This window comes from Oryzias latipes, chromosome 2, assembly GCF_053564925.1.
Source record: "Oryzias latipes strain Hd-rR chromosome 2, Olatipes_Hd-rR_3.1".
NCBI classification, from domain to species: Eukaryota; Metazoa; Chordata; class Actinopteri; order Beloniformes; family Adrianichthyidae; genus Oryzias; species Oryzias latipes.
This window is the reverse complement of record NC_136238.1, coordinates 40900401-40915259: the sequence shown is the minus strand read 5'-3', so window position 1 is coordinate 40915259 and position 14859 is coordinate 40900401.

The following is a 14859-nucleotide window of genomic DNA, read 5'->3' as shown; positions in this document are numbered from 1 at the left end:
ATCCCCTTCTCCTGGCTTAATTTGGAATTAAAAATGCATGCGATTTTGAACTTTAGATCTCCGGAGAGAGCTGTAAACAAGTATGAAATTAAGTGTCTTTTGAAATGCTGTGGCAGGGACGTGGATCGAATCGAGACGAGCGCATTATACAGACTTCAGAGGCGGGGGGCGGGGGGTGAGGGGGTGACCGGAGTGGCCTCTCGAGTCGGATCACTCAGGAGTCGGTCCGCACAGGCTGCCACAAAGAGGCATATGCCTCGGTGGAAACCGCAATTACCCGGCCTTGACAGACAAGGAATAGGTCAGCTTTATCTACCTTTAAATTTGAACACAGTCGCGGTGTGACAAAGTACCCCCCTCACATCATCAAGGACCGGCATTTGGATTACTAATGTTGGGTCACATGCCCTGTTTTTCCATCATTTTACCGCCTTAAAGCTCTATTTTTAAAATACCTTGTGCTCTTAAATGACAAATACCATATTTTCGGAACTAACAGGGCCACCGGATTATAAGGCGCACGTCAATAAACGGTCTATTTCTGAACTTATAACCTATAAGGCGTACCGAAGTCTAACGCTCATAAAGCGAGGCCAAAGCGTGATGCCATGTTCACACCGCCCTCGGCCATGTGCGTACAGCTGTATGTAAATAATTTACAGCTTATTCTGACGTAATGCCGGCCCGTGTGCAGACCGTAAGCTAAAAGCGCATTCAAAACACGCACGGTGTGAACGAAGCATTGAGCAGAAATATGTTCATGCAACCGCTTCTACCAAAGCATTTCGCGCTTATTAACACCACGTTGAAAATTCACGCACATTTTTAGGACCGTTTTCGAGCTCCATGTACAGAAGACGAGTACACTGAATGCTGCTTGGAAGTTAAACAAGTTGAACTTCGACCAATTGGGGACTCAGATTTAATAGTGATGTAGGGATGGCGTTCTTCCAATGACAAGTCAACTTAAATGCACGCTTTGGGGTTCTGTGTTTTCCAAAACTTGTATTCTCGCATATGTACGACCGTTTGTGGGCTCTACGTACATAAAGCGCGCACATTGAATGCTACACCATTCAAACTTTGAACAATCAGGGACTCAGATTTGGTTGTGACATGTAGATTACGTCTTTTTTAATTCACTGAATTGCCAACCGTTTAAAAAGTGACCTTATTAGCATGTGGTCGGAGTGTACAAAGCATCAGAGATAAGTCCGTTAGTCAGACCAATTTTAATAATCGCGTTCACAGTAATTTTAGAAGCTATTTTTAAAAAATCTATTTCGGTATCGAACATCATGAGAAGTCAGAGATATTGAAGTGTAATTACACAAAGTTATACAAATAACTGACAAACCCAACAAAAATACATTCTTGCCCCACACAGCAGTTGCCAGATGTTGCCTTCAGGTACCAAAAACCCTCTTTTTTATTCCTCTCTTTTTTTCATATTACTCTACACTTGTAGTTGTTTAATCATCTCTCAATATTTACACCATTTCTTAAGCTGTCTGCCCATTAACCGCCCCCACATTTGTGTCCATTTTAACTGTGGGTCTTCCGGAGGTCACACAGCACCTTAAGTAAAGACGATACGTCCTAGCCCCGCCCCATCTCCTTTCAGGCCACACGGATAGAGACTTGTTAGGCCAATTTGCATCGTAATAGGTAATTGGAATTCCTTTCAGCGTCCTGTTGATACACTCTTAAGTGGTTTTTCTTTGACCGGTGCAGGAAAAGAAAATTCCTATTTTTGTGACGACAGCCTTACATTTAGACATAATCGCACAGTCGACCAACATTTAACATTCCGCTAACAATATAAGTGATGACTCAGCAATTTAGTAAGTTAATTCAATTAAAGATAAATAGTTTTTATATAACTTCAACATGAAAATACTGTATAGTATACTAAAAAAAAGTGAAACGTCTTATATATTTGTCTTTAATTTAAGATGTTTTTCTAAGTAAGACATGTTGATCGAACTTCATCAGATAACTTCATGTGTAATGATCTGTCATTAATACTTTATTAACATACAACGGTAGCTAACTTTGGTTACGGTAAGAATGCCCAACTTTTCTTGTAGTACCACATTGGTGGAGGACACTTCCAAGTCCTGTACTTTGTGAGTTCTATGACATCACTTGATAAGACTTTTATGTGTTCTATTCTAGGCGATAAACTACGTTTGTTTTGTTGGAAACTGTCTTGGAACCAGAAACAGACTTTTTAATTTTAATATAAAGCGTTACGGATTATAGGCACCATAAAGTAAAACAAACTAGTCCAAAAATATGTTACAACTACAATACCCAGAATGCCATGTTGCTAGGGTCATATACACAACATCGGAAGAATCCTTAAGATTAGCTGCCGCTGCCCAAGTCTTTTGAAAATGGTCGGCGTGGTCAAGAATGCAGATGGCGGCCGTTGGGGCGACAACTGAGCGGTAGCAGCCGGATCACCAGCTAGGAGCAGGTCTAATTTAAGGATGTCTAAATGTCTCCGGACAGCGGCCATCCATATCCAGTGCCGCCGGCCGCCATCCACGCGGTACCTGGGGGTAACTAAAACACTGGCCATTCTGCACCACTGATCATTTGCTACTCAGATTTTGGGCACACATTACAATCTTGTCAATTTATAAATGTACACATTTTTAGACAACATGCCTCCCAAGAAAGCACGATGTTCTGTCGTGTTCTTTTAAGTATCAACTGCTCTGAGTCGCTGTGGTGCTATCAACGCCATGATGAGTTTTGCGCAGCATCAATACCGTCTTCCTATTTGGACCCATGGTGGCCGGGATCGCCAGATTGATGTCCCGTCATTGACGGACCCCTGCCTCATGTCAACAGCCCTCGTCAAGTGTGCACGGTGCTACTGTAGGATTTCTTACAAACGGACGGCTCCAGTAGGACAGTAGGAGGGAAATAGTCTGAAATCGGCCGATCATCAAATAGTTTGAGGGGAAGTTTGAAGACCCTCCTACCATTAAATTATTGCGCTGCTGCCTTTCTGCCATCCGCCTGTCACTGGACAGTGCCCCGGGCGCCCACTGACCGATGTCAAAAAAGTCGTAAATTGCTGTTTCATTTGAACTTTATTAAAACCTCAGTGAACACCGCAGGGCCGTCTGGTGAATTTGCTTAAAAACTTGCACATAGGTCGCCACATGGTGGCATTTAGGTACATGTGACCATGGTCTAAAAGTCTTAGAAACTGACGATTGCTCACAGCCGTTGATGGGTAGTTCTTCTAGTGAACTTATGGTTCCAAAGAAAATGAAAAGGTATTTTGTTATGGTACGATATTTGTAGCCCTACGACAGACTGGCGATCTGTCCGGGGTGTACCCAGCCATCACCCAACAGTGGCTGGGCAAGCTACGGCAACCTTGTGGCCCCAAAAGGGATGTTACGAGCGGGTAAAAGCAGGTTAAGACAATGGATGGATGATATTTGTATGTTTGTTTGTTTTTTTTACTTTTGTAGCCCTACTTTTTCTTGATTTTTTGTTTTTTCTCGGACCGATGCAGGTACTTTGGTAAAAGAACCAGATGATTCCTCCAAAATGACATTGAACTGCATTTTCCTTTATCCTACATTGGATTGACGGAAGTTGTAGACGGAAAAGTTGGTGCGGAATTCACATAGAGCGTCTCTAATGGTCCCCGCAACTTTGAAAAAAACAACCAGAACTTTCTAACCTCAGTAGAGAGGTTGCACTCATCTATTGGCGTGGCTGACAGCTTGACCAGCGAAGCAACCCCGGCGCATGACGGATAGCGAGCGGCCGGAAACGAGCGCCTTTATCAGGCTGCATTATCCTCCAGCAGCCGATCCAGACAGGCCAGATTTTTATCCAACTGTATTGGATTTAGTAATTTCCTTTTCCAAGACGAATGGACGGAGATAGTGTTGGGAGGGGGATCTTATTGTCTGCAACCTCGTGTGATTATTACTTATGATCCAGTCGGGGTTTCAGGCTTGTCCCAGCGTGTTGGTGGCATTACTCTCAGTACGGAGGGGTTACCTTTAGGGGAAACTCCGGAAACAAATGACGGATGCTCTGCCTAAGGCCACAAAAGTCCTGCAAGGTCTGCGGAACTTGTAGCGGGAAGTTCCATCATCGCAGAATTGAAGATTTTGGTTTAAGACATGGACTGTAATGATTTGAAATGTAAAAACAGAAAATTGGAGAAAAATTTGTTTGCCTTTTACTTATTTTGGAGGTGCTTTAAGCTATGTACACACCAATCAGGTGATGCTCGTCATAGCACACGGCGTTCAAACTGGACTTTTGCTTCTCGATACTCGCGCATGTCCGCCAACTACAGTTCGAAGAGGCTTGATGCTAAATATTGTAGTGGTGCAAATCTTGTGAATCCTCCTCCAGGCTTTTTCTTTCCCAGCTTCATTGCGAAATATGAAAAACTTGGTGTCACATTAGTCCTGCCGGGCACAACACTTTTCCTTTCAAAATGCTAGCTGGTTAGCTTTAGCCGAATCAAACCATGTTGCTTGTGCTTTTTGATTTTTCTGGCTAGTATAGTTTTGAAACGACTTGATCAATTTTCAGTTCTGTGAATTAAAACGGATGCAATCCGTACGTCACTACCAGACACATCACAAACTCTTTGAGCTATTGTAACCCTTTGACTGTTTACGCAATAAATGTACGACTTTACAATCCACACAAGAGTCAGCTGGTTTATGCTAATTGCGTAAGCACTTCACTATTGTAAAGTGTTGCATCTTTACGTAAAGACACTTATGAACGTGTCAGAATCAAATGGTTTACGCTAACTGCATAAACACTTCCCTGTTGTAAATATGTTGTATCTTTACGTACACCTACTTATATGGTGTAGTAAATGCGTGAACACTTCCCACGCTCCTTGAAATATCGCAATCTGTCAGCCCTTTACGCAATTCATATACTACTTTACAACCATAGCGTGTTACATATCAATGTATAACTGAATTTCTTCACGTTCCGAATCTGTTGGCATTATGTTAACTGCATGAAAAGTTAAAGAGTTACGATAAATCGGAGAGCGTCAATTTACTCTAGCTAAAGCTCTGGTGTTAAAGTGAAGAGCAGCTAAAGTCGTCATAAGTAGCTAAAATAAGGTTAATAGATGAATTGTTCATTTTAAGGAAGTGCAACAGAATAAGACAGAAACATTAGTTGATAAAAAACACCGTTTTTGAATATTTAAGGCTACAGACTGAAATGATGTTGAACAGTGAGGATGTTTTCCGTCCTGTGAGATAACGTGTTCACCGCGCGACATACGCTGCGTTTCCCTCCCATGTGTGACGCCGTAAAAACCCACAGATGGGGGCGGGTGGGAGGTGGGGAGCAGCACCTTGTGCCGCTTCAGGTAATTTCACACTCTCGGACACGTGCGGTCATGTCGCCCCCCCCCTCCAAGGCTAACTCATTACCTGTCTGAGCCCCGCTGGGGACGCCACGAACCTTCTGTAGGGTCTGGTTTTGTGGGAGGAGGTAGTTGGGAGGGGGGCGTCACAAAACAGCACAAACAATTGCTATGTGAAGCTCCTGAGGGGGGGGGGGATGCTGGTTAGATTGAGGCTAACTGGCCCAGGCAGCTGCACTCACCTTGTAGCAACGACTGCAGCAAAACAGCAGGGGTGGGGAGTGGAGGGGGGGAGGGGTAGGGGGGGCTCTTACATGCACTTAGGAGGTAGGGCCAGCGGCCCCCCACCCCTACATGAGTCCTCCAACACCCCTGCCAGCCCTCCAACCTCCCCACCACGCAGGAGCTGTCAAACATACTACTATAGGGGCGGAGGGGGGGGCCAATCTGCCAGCCTGCATCCGGCTGACAGGCGACTGGGAAGGTGCACTGCAAGCGCACGTCACTATCAATAACCCCCGCTAAGAGCGATTGAGTGGGGGTAGGGGGGGGTACAGACACGCCACACCTCCTTCTCCATGTGCTTTTATTTTTAAAACAACGGGGGGAGGTGGTGGTGGCGGGGAGGGGGGTGTTGTCACCCAACAACATGCGTCGCTCCAAGGTGCTTCCAAGTTTTGTTTTGAGAAAACACACATGCGGCGCCTGTGAGCACGCATAATTTTAGAGGCGGGGCTTAAAAAGATTTTTAAAGGAGGCACAGAAAAAAAGAAGAAGAAAAAATTCCACTAACTTGACGTGGAGAAAAAATATAAAGGAAATATGGCGTCACCACAGTACAAAACTATTCACAATAAATTTAAAAACTTTTATATTTTACCAAAATTATTTCTTTTTGGACAAAAAACTGAATATTTTTATAGATACATCAAAAAGTGTATTGTGTCTGAAAAATATTATTTCAGATCAAATTTTTAATGAAAACACAACGAGAAAAATGTTTTTTACATTTAAAAAACAAAACAAAAACGTGACTGCAATTTAGGGAATTTGTTTAAAAGTACCAGATTCCAGAAAGATGATGGACCACAGCAACCATCGTGTCCTTCCATCTTTATGTTACAAAACTTAAAAAAAAAAAAGTTTATAGTAATCTTAGCTTGGACATGCCACGCCCACAAGGTTATCACGGAACCATTAAGTAAAGTTTTAAATGCTTCACGAACCAAATATTTATTCAAGAAACGAATTTAAAACTTAGTTTTGATATGTTGCTTTTTTTTTTTACTTAAAAATAACTTTAGAAGTTCAAAGTTTTCTTCATATTTATGTTTGTACCAAATTTGTTGACATGAAAAAAATTTTCAGAAAATAAAAAATGTTTCTTTTTTATATTGTTTGAAAAGCTGCTGGTGTTTGATAAGAAAAAAAGCTTAAGTTTACTTTTTTTTTCAAATAAACAAAAAATGTCTTTTTATTGTTAATATAGATTTTTAAAAAAGTATTGACTTTTAATTTGGAAAAATCTAATATTTAATACTTAAGGTTTATATATGTAAAAAGAAAACACCTTTTTAAAAAAAATGCAATGTTAGTCTTTTTTGAACGATATTTATTTTATTGAATTTTGTCAGGGCACTATAGCAGTTCCATATAAAAGAATTTCACAATCAAATAAAGCAAAGAAAGAAACGACTCATATTTGATGTTGGAAACCTTCAAAGCGTCAGGTTGTCAGCGGTTGTGTGCTTGTATTAATGTGCGTCACTGAAGGGAAGGTGATCAATTGCTTTGGCACTTACAGTCAACAGCCCGCGCCGCGGCTAGCGTGCGGCGAGATCCGTTACGGTTCCTTCCCAGAAAGAGGGGTAAAGGAAGAGGACCGAGCCGCCGCTGAGACGCGGAGTTCCCGGCACACCCAGGCAGCCGTAAACAGATATAACAGGTTACTCTCCACCGTAAGACGAGAGAATGTCAATGGGGCGTGATAGCGAGACACCCGACCGCCAATCAATCGATAGCTGACATTACACCTCGGCACGTCAAGCCTTCTCAGTCAGGAGTATTTAAAGGTTTGCCTTACAGCTGAGCCCCCCGCTCGCCGCCAACCCATAATTCCTGTTCACCAGCAGGTTGTGAAGCTGCATCAAACCGTAAGGAGCTCTGTTTTTCCAGGAAGCAACTTCAAATGTACAGGTTCCTCAAAAAAAATGGTTATAATTTTAATTTTCTTGCGTTACTTCTGGTATTATGTGACACATCCACTACGTACATTTTGCGCATTTTTCCACGTATGAAATTTCGTGACACATGCAGGATAATTCATTACCATTTCTTGTGTTCGTCACTTGTCGATGTGTGCAGATGTCCGTCAAGGGCTTGTGCCAACGGGTTTCGATGTAAATTTGGTTTTTAGCTGTTTGAAATTTTTGGTCGGTTGAGAATTACACAGTTTACGCGTGTTTAACGTAGTTTGTACACAATTGTTACGTAAATCTTATTTTTGCGAGATGCAAATTCAAGTTTGTGTCATTCTACGACCGTTCTACGTATGTCTAACAGAATTTTCACGCATGTAAAACCACTATTTATATTGTGTAAACGGTGGACAGATCACGTTAAAATTACAAAATTGACACACAGTCATAGTCACAATCACCCTGATGTGGGTTGACCTTTACAGGTGCTAAACAGTTTTGGGGTTGTGGGGACTGGAGTGGATGCATCATGACGGGAGGGCAGGTGTGTCTTGCACTTCTTTTGAGGTTAATTCAGCCACCTTAAGGGAAATCCTGATAATGGAATGTACCATTGTTGTGCATGTGGTAAGTGTATCACAAAGTATTCGTAAGGATACTAATTCAGGTGATCTTATACATGTCTTTACATCTCTTCAAACTGTAGGTTCTTGCGCTGGTATCGGGAAGCGACGGTCCAGTGTAAGCACAGCATGCTTATCCCTTCAGCTATCCAGCGACCACCAGTGTGTGACTGTGTGTGTGAATGTGTGTGTGACTGGGTGAATGGGTCTGTGACTGTAAAGCGCTTTGTCCTTGTAGGAAGAAAGGCGCTATATAAGTATACGCCATATCCAGGCGACTAGACAGTGCGCTGAACCTTTTTTCTTCAATGATTCGTGATCGTCACTGGTGTCCATGGATTACATGAAGTCTTCTTCAGCTTTATCCACCTTTGTCATGGTAGGGAGAACACGTCAATATAAGGGTGGGGTCATCTGGACCCCACAAGATAACACTAGGGTTAAAATACATACAATAATGCCTGTTTGGCTCCAAGGTGACCTATGTTTTGTCTCCACCAAAGTTCAGGTGTGGTTTATCAAGACCAATGAACCCTGTCCGTCTGAACGGGCCTTAAAGAACCAGACAATTTCAAGTCAACTCTGATCTCTAGACCTCGGAACTGGAAAGTCATGTCAACCAAACCCAACCAGGATTCATATTTTTAGCTAGCTCTTTAGGCTTTGCCCCACATAAAGAAAGTGGGGACGTTATGTGTACATTGTTGAGGATGTCACACACACACACACACACACACACACACACACACACACACACACACACACACACACACACACACACACACACACACACACACCCACACACACACACACACACACACACACACAGACAAACTTTGGCGCTCTGTAAATGTTTAAATCTGCTGAAAGTGAAATCCAGCCGAGGCAATAAAACTCTGCTCGGGTGACGTAAAATCGGCGGCTGCGGTCGGAGAAACGCATCTCTCTCGGATTGTTAAAGCGCTCTGTTTACCCTCGGGCCCCCATGCTCTTCATTTTTGCATCGCCACCTGTCACCGAGCTCGCATTTATAACTGCGGCGGGTGCCTTGCCCTTCCAAACAATGCCAGAACTGTGAAACTTTCTGTTATATTTATACCAAAGAGAAATATAAATATTTGAAGTAGTGTTTAATAAGAGGCGAGGGGGATTTTTGCATTCCATCATATCGTACACAAGCTCAATTGTTACCTTGGAAGAAGTTGTATTTACTTTGGAGTCCTGAGGCTGGGATCTGCACCGGCACTCTTTGCCACATTAGTGAGCTCAGACCTTAGGCCCTCCAGCTGAACCACAGCGACTGTGTACACAGTTTAGATGAAAATCCTGTTTATACTGCACAAGAGGTGCGTTTTGTAAGCCTCTCAACCGTCCTGCTGTTTTTTCTTCTTATTGTGAAAGAGTCACCGTGGAGGTCTGATGGCCTCATGCATCCCATCATGCACCTTCCACAAGAAAACGAAAACTGCAGGCAAGGAAGGCTGACAACAATGGATTTCTGTTTGGGTACATAGACAAAAAAAAAGTTATTAAAAAGCTGCTAAAAAGCTACTGCCGTCACTTAGCGTTGATTTGTGTTGCATTAGTAAACTGTTGCAAAATTGTAACTGAAAGTAATGATGATAACGTAAAGAGTTACTAATACAAAGTGTCACTAACTTAAAGGGTGGCTAACATAAAGGTTTGCTAACAGAAGGTGTTGCTAACGTAAAGTTTTACGAATTTAAAGTTTTACTAACATAAACTGTTACAAACGTGAAGTGTTACTGAGAGTATTGATGGTAACGTAAAATGTCATTAATATAAAATGTTAATAATTTAAAGGTGGCTAACATAAAGCTTTGCTAACATAAGGTGTTGCTAACACAAAGTGTTACTAATTTAAAGTTTTATACTGTATCTACAAAAAAACACTATTGTGTAACGGCTAATGGCAGACGAAGTGTCCGTTATTACTTTTTCACGCACGCCGTGGAAGCCTGAACTGTCCGACGCGAAGTGATAACGCACACTTCGTCTGCCATTAACCCGCTTATACCATGGTCACTTACAAAAGCAATATATATTAACCAGTCTTCAGTCCTTGATTCTTGTTTTTTTTTCCAATTTGGATCGCTTTTCTCACAAATAGTCCGTGTCGCGCTGCACCACCGCTGCAGTCAAGATTCGGCGATATATATTTGCTGATATTTCCGATGGGTTGAATAAAGCATCAGTTCAGAGAGAAAGTTCACCTCTTACCGCTTGTTTTTGTCCAAATGATGAAGCAAAAGGTTGTTGTAAAGAAGCCGGCGCAGTGATACAAAACATTTAAGCTAGCTGACCGGAAATTCTGTTTTCACCGTGCGGTTATCAGGTTGCACACCCAGCAGCCAATCAGAATCGAGTATTCACCTGGACCATGGTATAAGCTAAAATAAAGCTACACATTTGTCCCACTATGAATGAATGAAGACAGATTTGAGACAACGTTCGACAACGAAAAACCTTCCAGACTCACTGGTGGTCCTGATCCAAAGACCTGATCTGGGATCAGGACCAAAATACATCGGCTTGAAGCGGAATCACAGTAAAGTTCAAGTACCCGAAAAAGAATCATAACTCCCAGTTTCTGATGGCAGAGGTGGCGTGTGGATTTGTCAAACTTGACAAACTTACATCTTTAAAGCCCTTTTATGAGATCCCATAACATTTTCCTAATCTGCGGAGCATCAATTAGCCTTTGGAGCTCACATTTCGTATTAAACCGATCCTTCAGATTAATCTCAGCGCCTCCAGCTCTGAGGCTGTCACAGCCGCACTGACCGCCGTGACGCCGCCGCGGTTCTCCGCTGTCACCCCGTCCGGATTTAGAGATGTTTGAAAAGAGGCAATTTCAGATTATCTGGGTCTGATCGGGACGCTTGGCGTTAATCTCTCCTGTGAGACCGGGCGGCAAAGGCATGGAACTTTGGATTTTTGTTTTTAAACCGACAGCTTTTGGGGACGGCTTTTGCTGAAGATTTGAAGGTTTTTTTTTATGCAATTGGATCTGAAATGAAGAGAAGGAAAGAATTCGGACGGTTTGAAGCGTCCACAAAAAAATTCCACCTTAAAAAGACGCATCCTGCCATTGTTTCAGATCAATCCCAGCAGAATGGATCCGTTTCAGTGTCAGGAGTTGAGGAAAACTCCGCCTTTCGCCGTCGTCCTCTAATCCCCGACAGGACGTGGAACCTGTCAGATGGCAGCAGATTGCCGGATTGTGTAACCAGCACCCCCCCCCCCCCTTTTTTTTTTTCTTCCCAGGGATTTACCGTTTATTCCTTCTGCTGGAGCCGCGATAAATCCTGCTTTTGGTGAATTATGGACACGGCCCCCGTTCGAGTGCCGGCCAGCTTCCTGTTGACTCGCACGGCGGTGCAGGTCGGCGGCGAGGTGCAGCTGAGTATGTGTAAACACCCGGCCCCCTGCCCCATTGTTGCTAACACAGAGACGACCACTTGAAGACATCGGACCGGCTCTTCCGTGGCGGCTAAGAGCGCTTTGTTTACGCCTACTGACCAAGTACTTCTGTTAGGGCACGTGTACGCCGCCGCTCGGGGACGCTGCTTCTCCTGAACCCCCCCCTCCACTCACAATTCTCAACAGCTCTGTCCCCTCAACAGACACAGGTCCACCACTAACCCAAGGCACTTTAACGTTGGGAGTTGGGTCATAGGATATATGATAGCAAGTAAGAGGTTGTACTTCCTGCGACAACTCAAGAAGTTCAACCTGCCTCAGCAGCTTCTCACCATCTTCTACACGGCAATAATCTGGTCTGGATCGGCAACTAGACACGACAGGAACACACTACAGAGAATCAGTTTGACACGAGGTTGCTGCTGAGAGGATTATTGGTTCCAGCGTTCCCTCCATTCAGGACTTGTACCGGTCCAGGGTCAGGAGGTCGGGCTGGCAGAATCACAAAAGACCCCTCTCATACCGGACACTGACTTTTCAGCCTCCTCATTTCAGGGCGGCGTTTTAGGACGATGCGCGGCAAAATCACTCGCCACAAAGACCGCTTCTTCCCCCGAGGCGTCACTCTGATGAACTCCTGAAAATTCAAGAACACGAAACTAAATCATGGAAACTGTCACACCGCAACTACTGTTGCATTTTTTATTTAGTTATGTTTATTTAGTTATTTTAGTTTAATTTTTTACATTATTTACATTTTAATGTCTTTACCCTTCAAACCTTTGTACACACAAGACACCGAATCCCAATTCCTTGTATATGTGCTGTACTTGACCAATAAAGCTTCGTCTGATTCTGATTCTGCCTGAAAACCACAGAGAGGAGCTGCTCGACCTTCACTGATGGCGGCATCAAATCTTAGCCCCAAAAAACAAAAAAAAGTATTGAAGTTACACCGCAATGGACCCAAAAGGCTGTGTCACACAGCCGCCATGTTCACTTTGCGCATTTTTCACGTCCGAAATCTCAGTTTTTTGTGATAATGCATGATATATTCATAAGCGTTTGTCATTCGGCTTTGTGTGCAGATGGAAACCCTCGAGGGTTTTGGGCCTACAGGTCGTAGGTAAAGAAAATTTTATATATATATCGTGTAGTGTTGCATATTAGCGCAATTTTTTTTGCGTCTCATTTAACTGATGTATGTTAGTTGCATGGAAACTTCACACTGCTAAGTGTTGTTTGGCAGCGAAAAACTGCTTTGTTTTTGTTATATTTTTTGTGATTTACGTTAATTACGTAAGTACTTTACTTTTGTAAAGAGTTGCATAGTATTAGCGCAAAACTTTTTTTGACATCATATTTAGCTGATGTATGTCTATGTAGTGCTGCATATTAGTGTAAAACTTTTTTTGCTTTGGTCGTCATATTTAGCCGATTTGCGTTAGTTGTTTAAATCCTTTACTAATGGGAAGTGTTGCAAATAAAATCAAAACTGCTTTTTTTGTCGTTATATTTAGCTGGTTTATTGTCTAAACACTGAACTGCTGTAAAGTGCTGCACTTTAGAGCAAAACTTTTCTCATGATGTCATTTGTGTTTGTTGTACGTTAATTGTGTAAATACTAAAGTAAAGTAAAGTCTCGCAAACTAACGTAAAACTACCCTTTTTTGCCGTCATATGTATCTGATTTACGTTAGTTGCGTAAATACTTCACCACTGTTAATTATTACGTCTCAGCGCCAAATTTATGTAATTTAAGTCACATTTCAGTCAGACAACTCTTGCAGTAAGAAATATTTATTTGACATTTTTCCACATTCTTTAAGTTGGCATTCACATATTTTCGTTTGGCATAAGGCTCCGTTCAATTCCATAAAACTTCCATAAAATTCCATAAAATTTCCATAAAACTTTTCGGGTAACAAAACCCCCCTTAACGGAGCCCACAGGTGGAAGCCGGGGAGGAGGGTGGGGCGAAGAATGAGCGCTGAAGGTAAGAAAGAATGAACAACTGCGCACCTGGCTTAAATAGGACGCTGAGCAGGTGAGTTAATTAACTGAACCGCCCTAGACTATTTACCTGTAAAACACTGCAGCGAGTATCTGCCCGAAATACGATAAATCGTCATTTCAGTCAGACAACTCTTGCAGTAAGAAATATTTATTTGACATTTTTCCACATTCTTTAAGTTGGCATTCACATATTTTCGTTTGGCATAAGGCTCCGTTCAATTCCATAAAACTTCCATAAAATTCCATAAAATTTCCATAAAACTTTTCGGGTAACAAAACCCCCAACACTAAAATCATCCAGAAGAAGAGAAAATGTGAATGTATAATCAGTGTGTAATAAAATGGGGTGTGTTTTCGGCAGCATTCCATTTTCATTTCATTTCCCAGTATGACTGCTATGTGTGACCCGGCACCATTGACCGTTTGGGCCGCCCCCGTTCGAGTACAGCGCCACGAAGGGAACATGCTAACTAGTGGATCTACTATGTGTGACCCAGCACCATTGACCGTTGGGCCGCCCCCGTTCGAGTACAGCGCCACGAAGGGAACATGCTATCTAGTGGATTTGCTATGTGTGACCCGGCACCATTGACCGTTGGGCCGCCCCCGTTCGAGTACAGCGCCACGAAGGGGACATGCTATCTAGTGAATCTGCTATGTGTGACCAGGCACCATTGACCGTTGGGCCGCCCCGTTCGAGTACAGCGCCACGAAGGGGACATGCTATCTAGTGGATCTGCTATGTGTGACCCGGCACCATTGACGGTAGGGTCGCTCCCGTTCGTGGAGACCACTAGAGGAACATACTATCTGAAAGAGAGAGGGAAAGAAATAAAAGGAGAGCCAACATAAAATTACTTATACCTGATCTTAGAACGTAAGCTCACTTCCGCAAAACGCTGTGCAGAACTATAATTTAAACCGCCAAAACAACCCGTATGATACACCCCCAACACTAAAATCATCCAGAAGAAGAGAAAATGTGAATGTAAAATCAGTGTGTAATAAAATGGGGTGTGTTTTCGGCAGCATTCCATTTTCATTTCATTTCCCAGTATGACTGCTATGTGTGACCCGGCACCATTGACCGTTTGGGCCGCCCCCTTCTTTCCATTTCTTTTATCCAAGTTCAGTGCTACGAAGGGGACATACTATCTAATGGATCTGCTATGTGTGACCCGGCACCTTT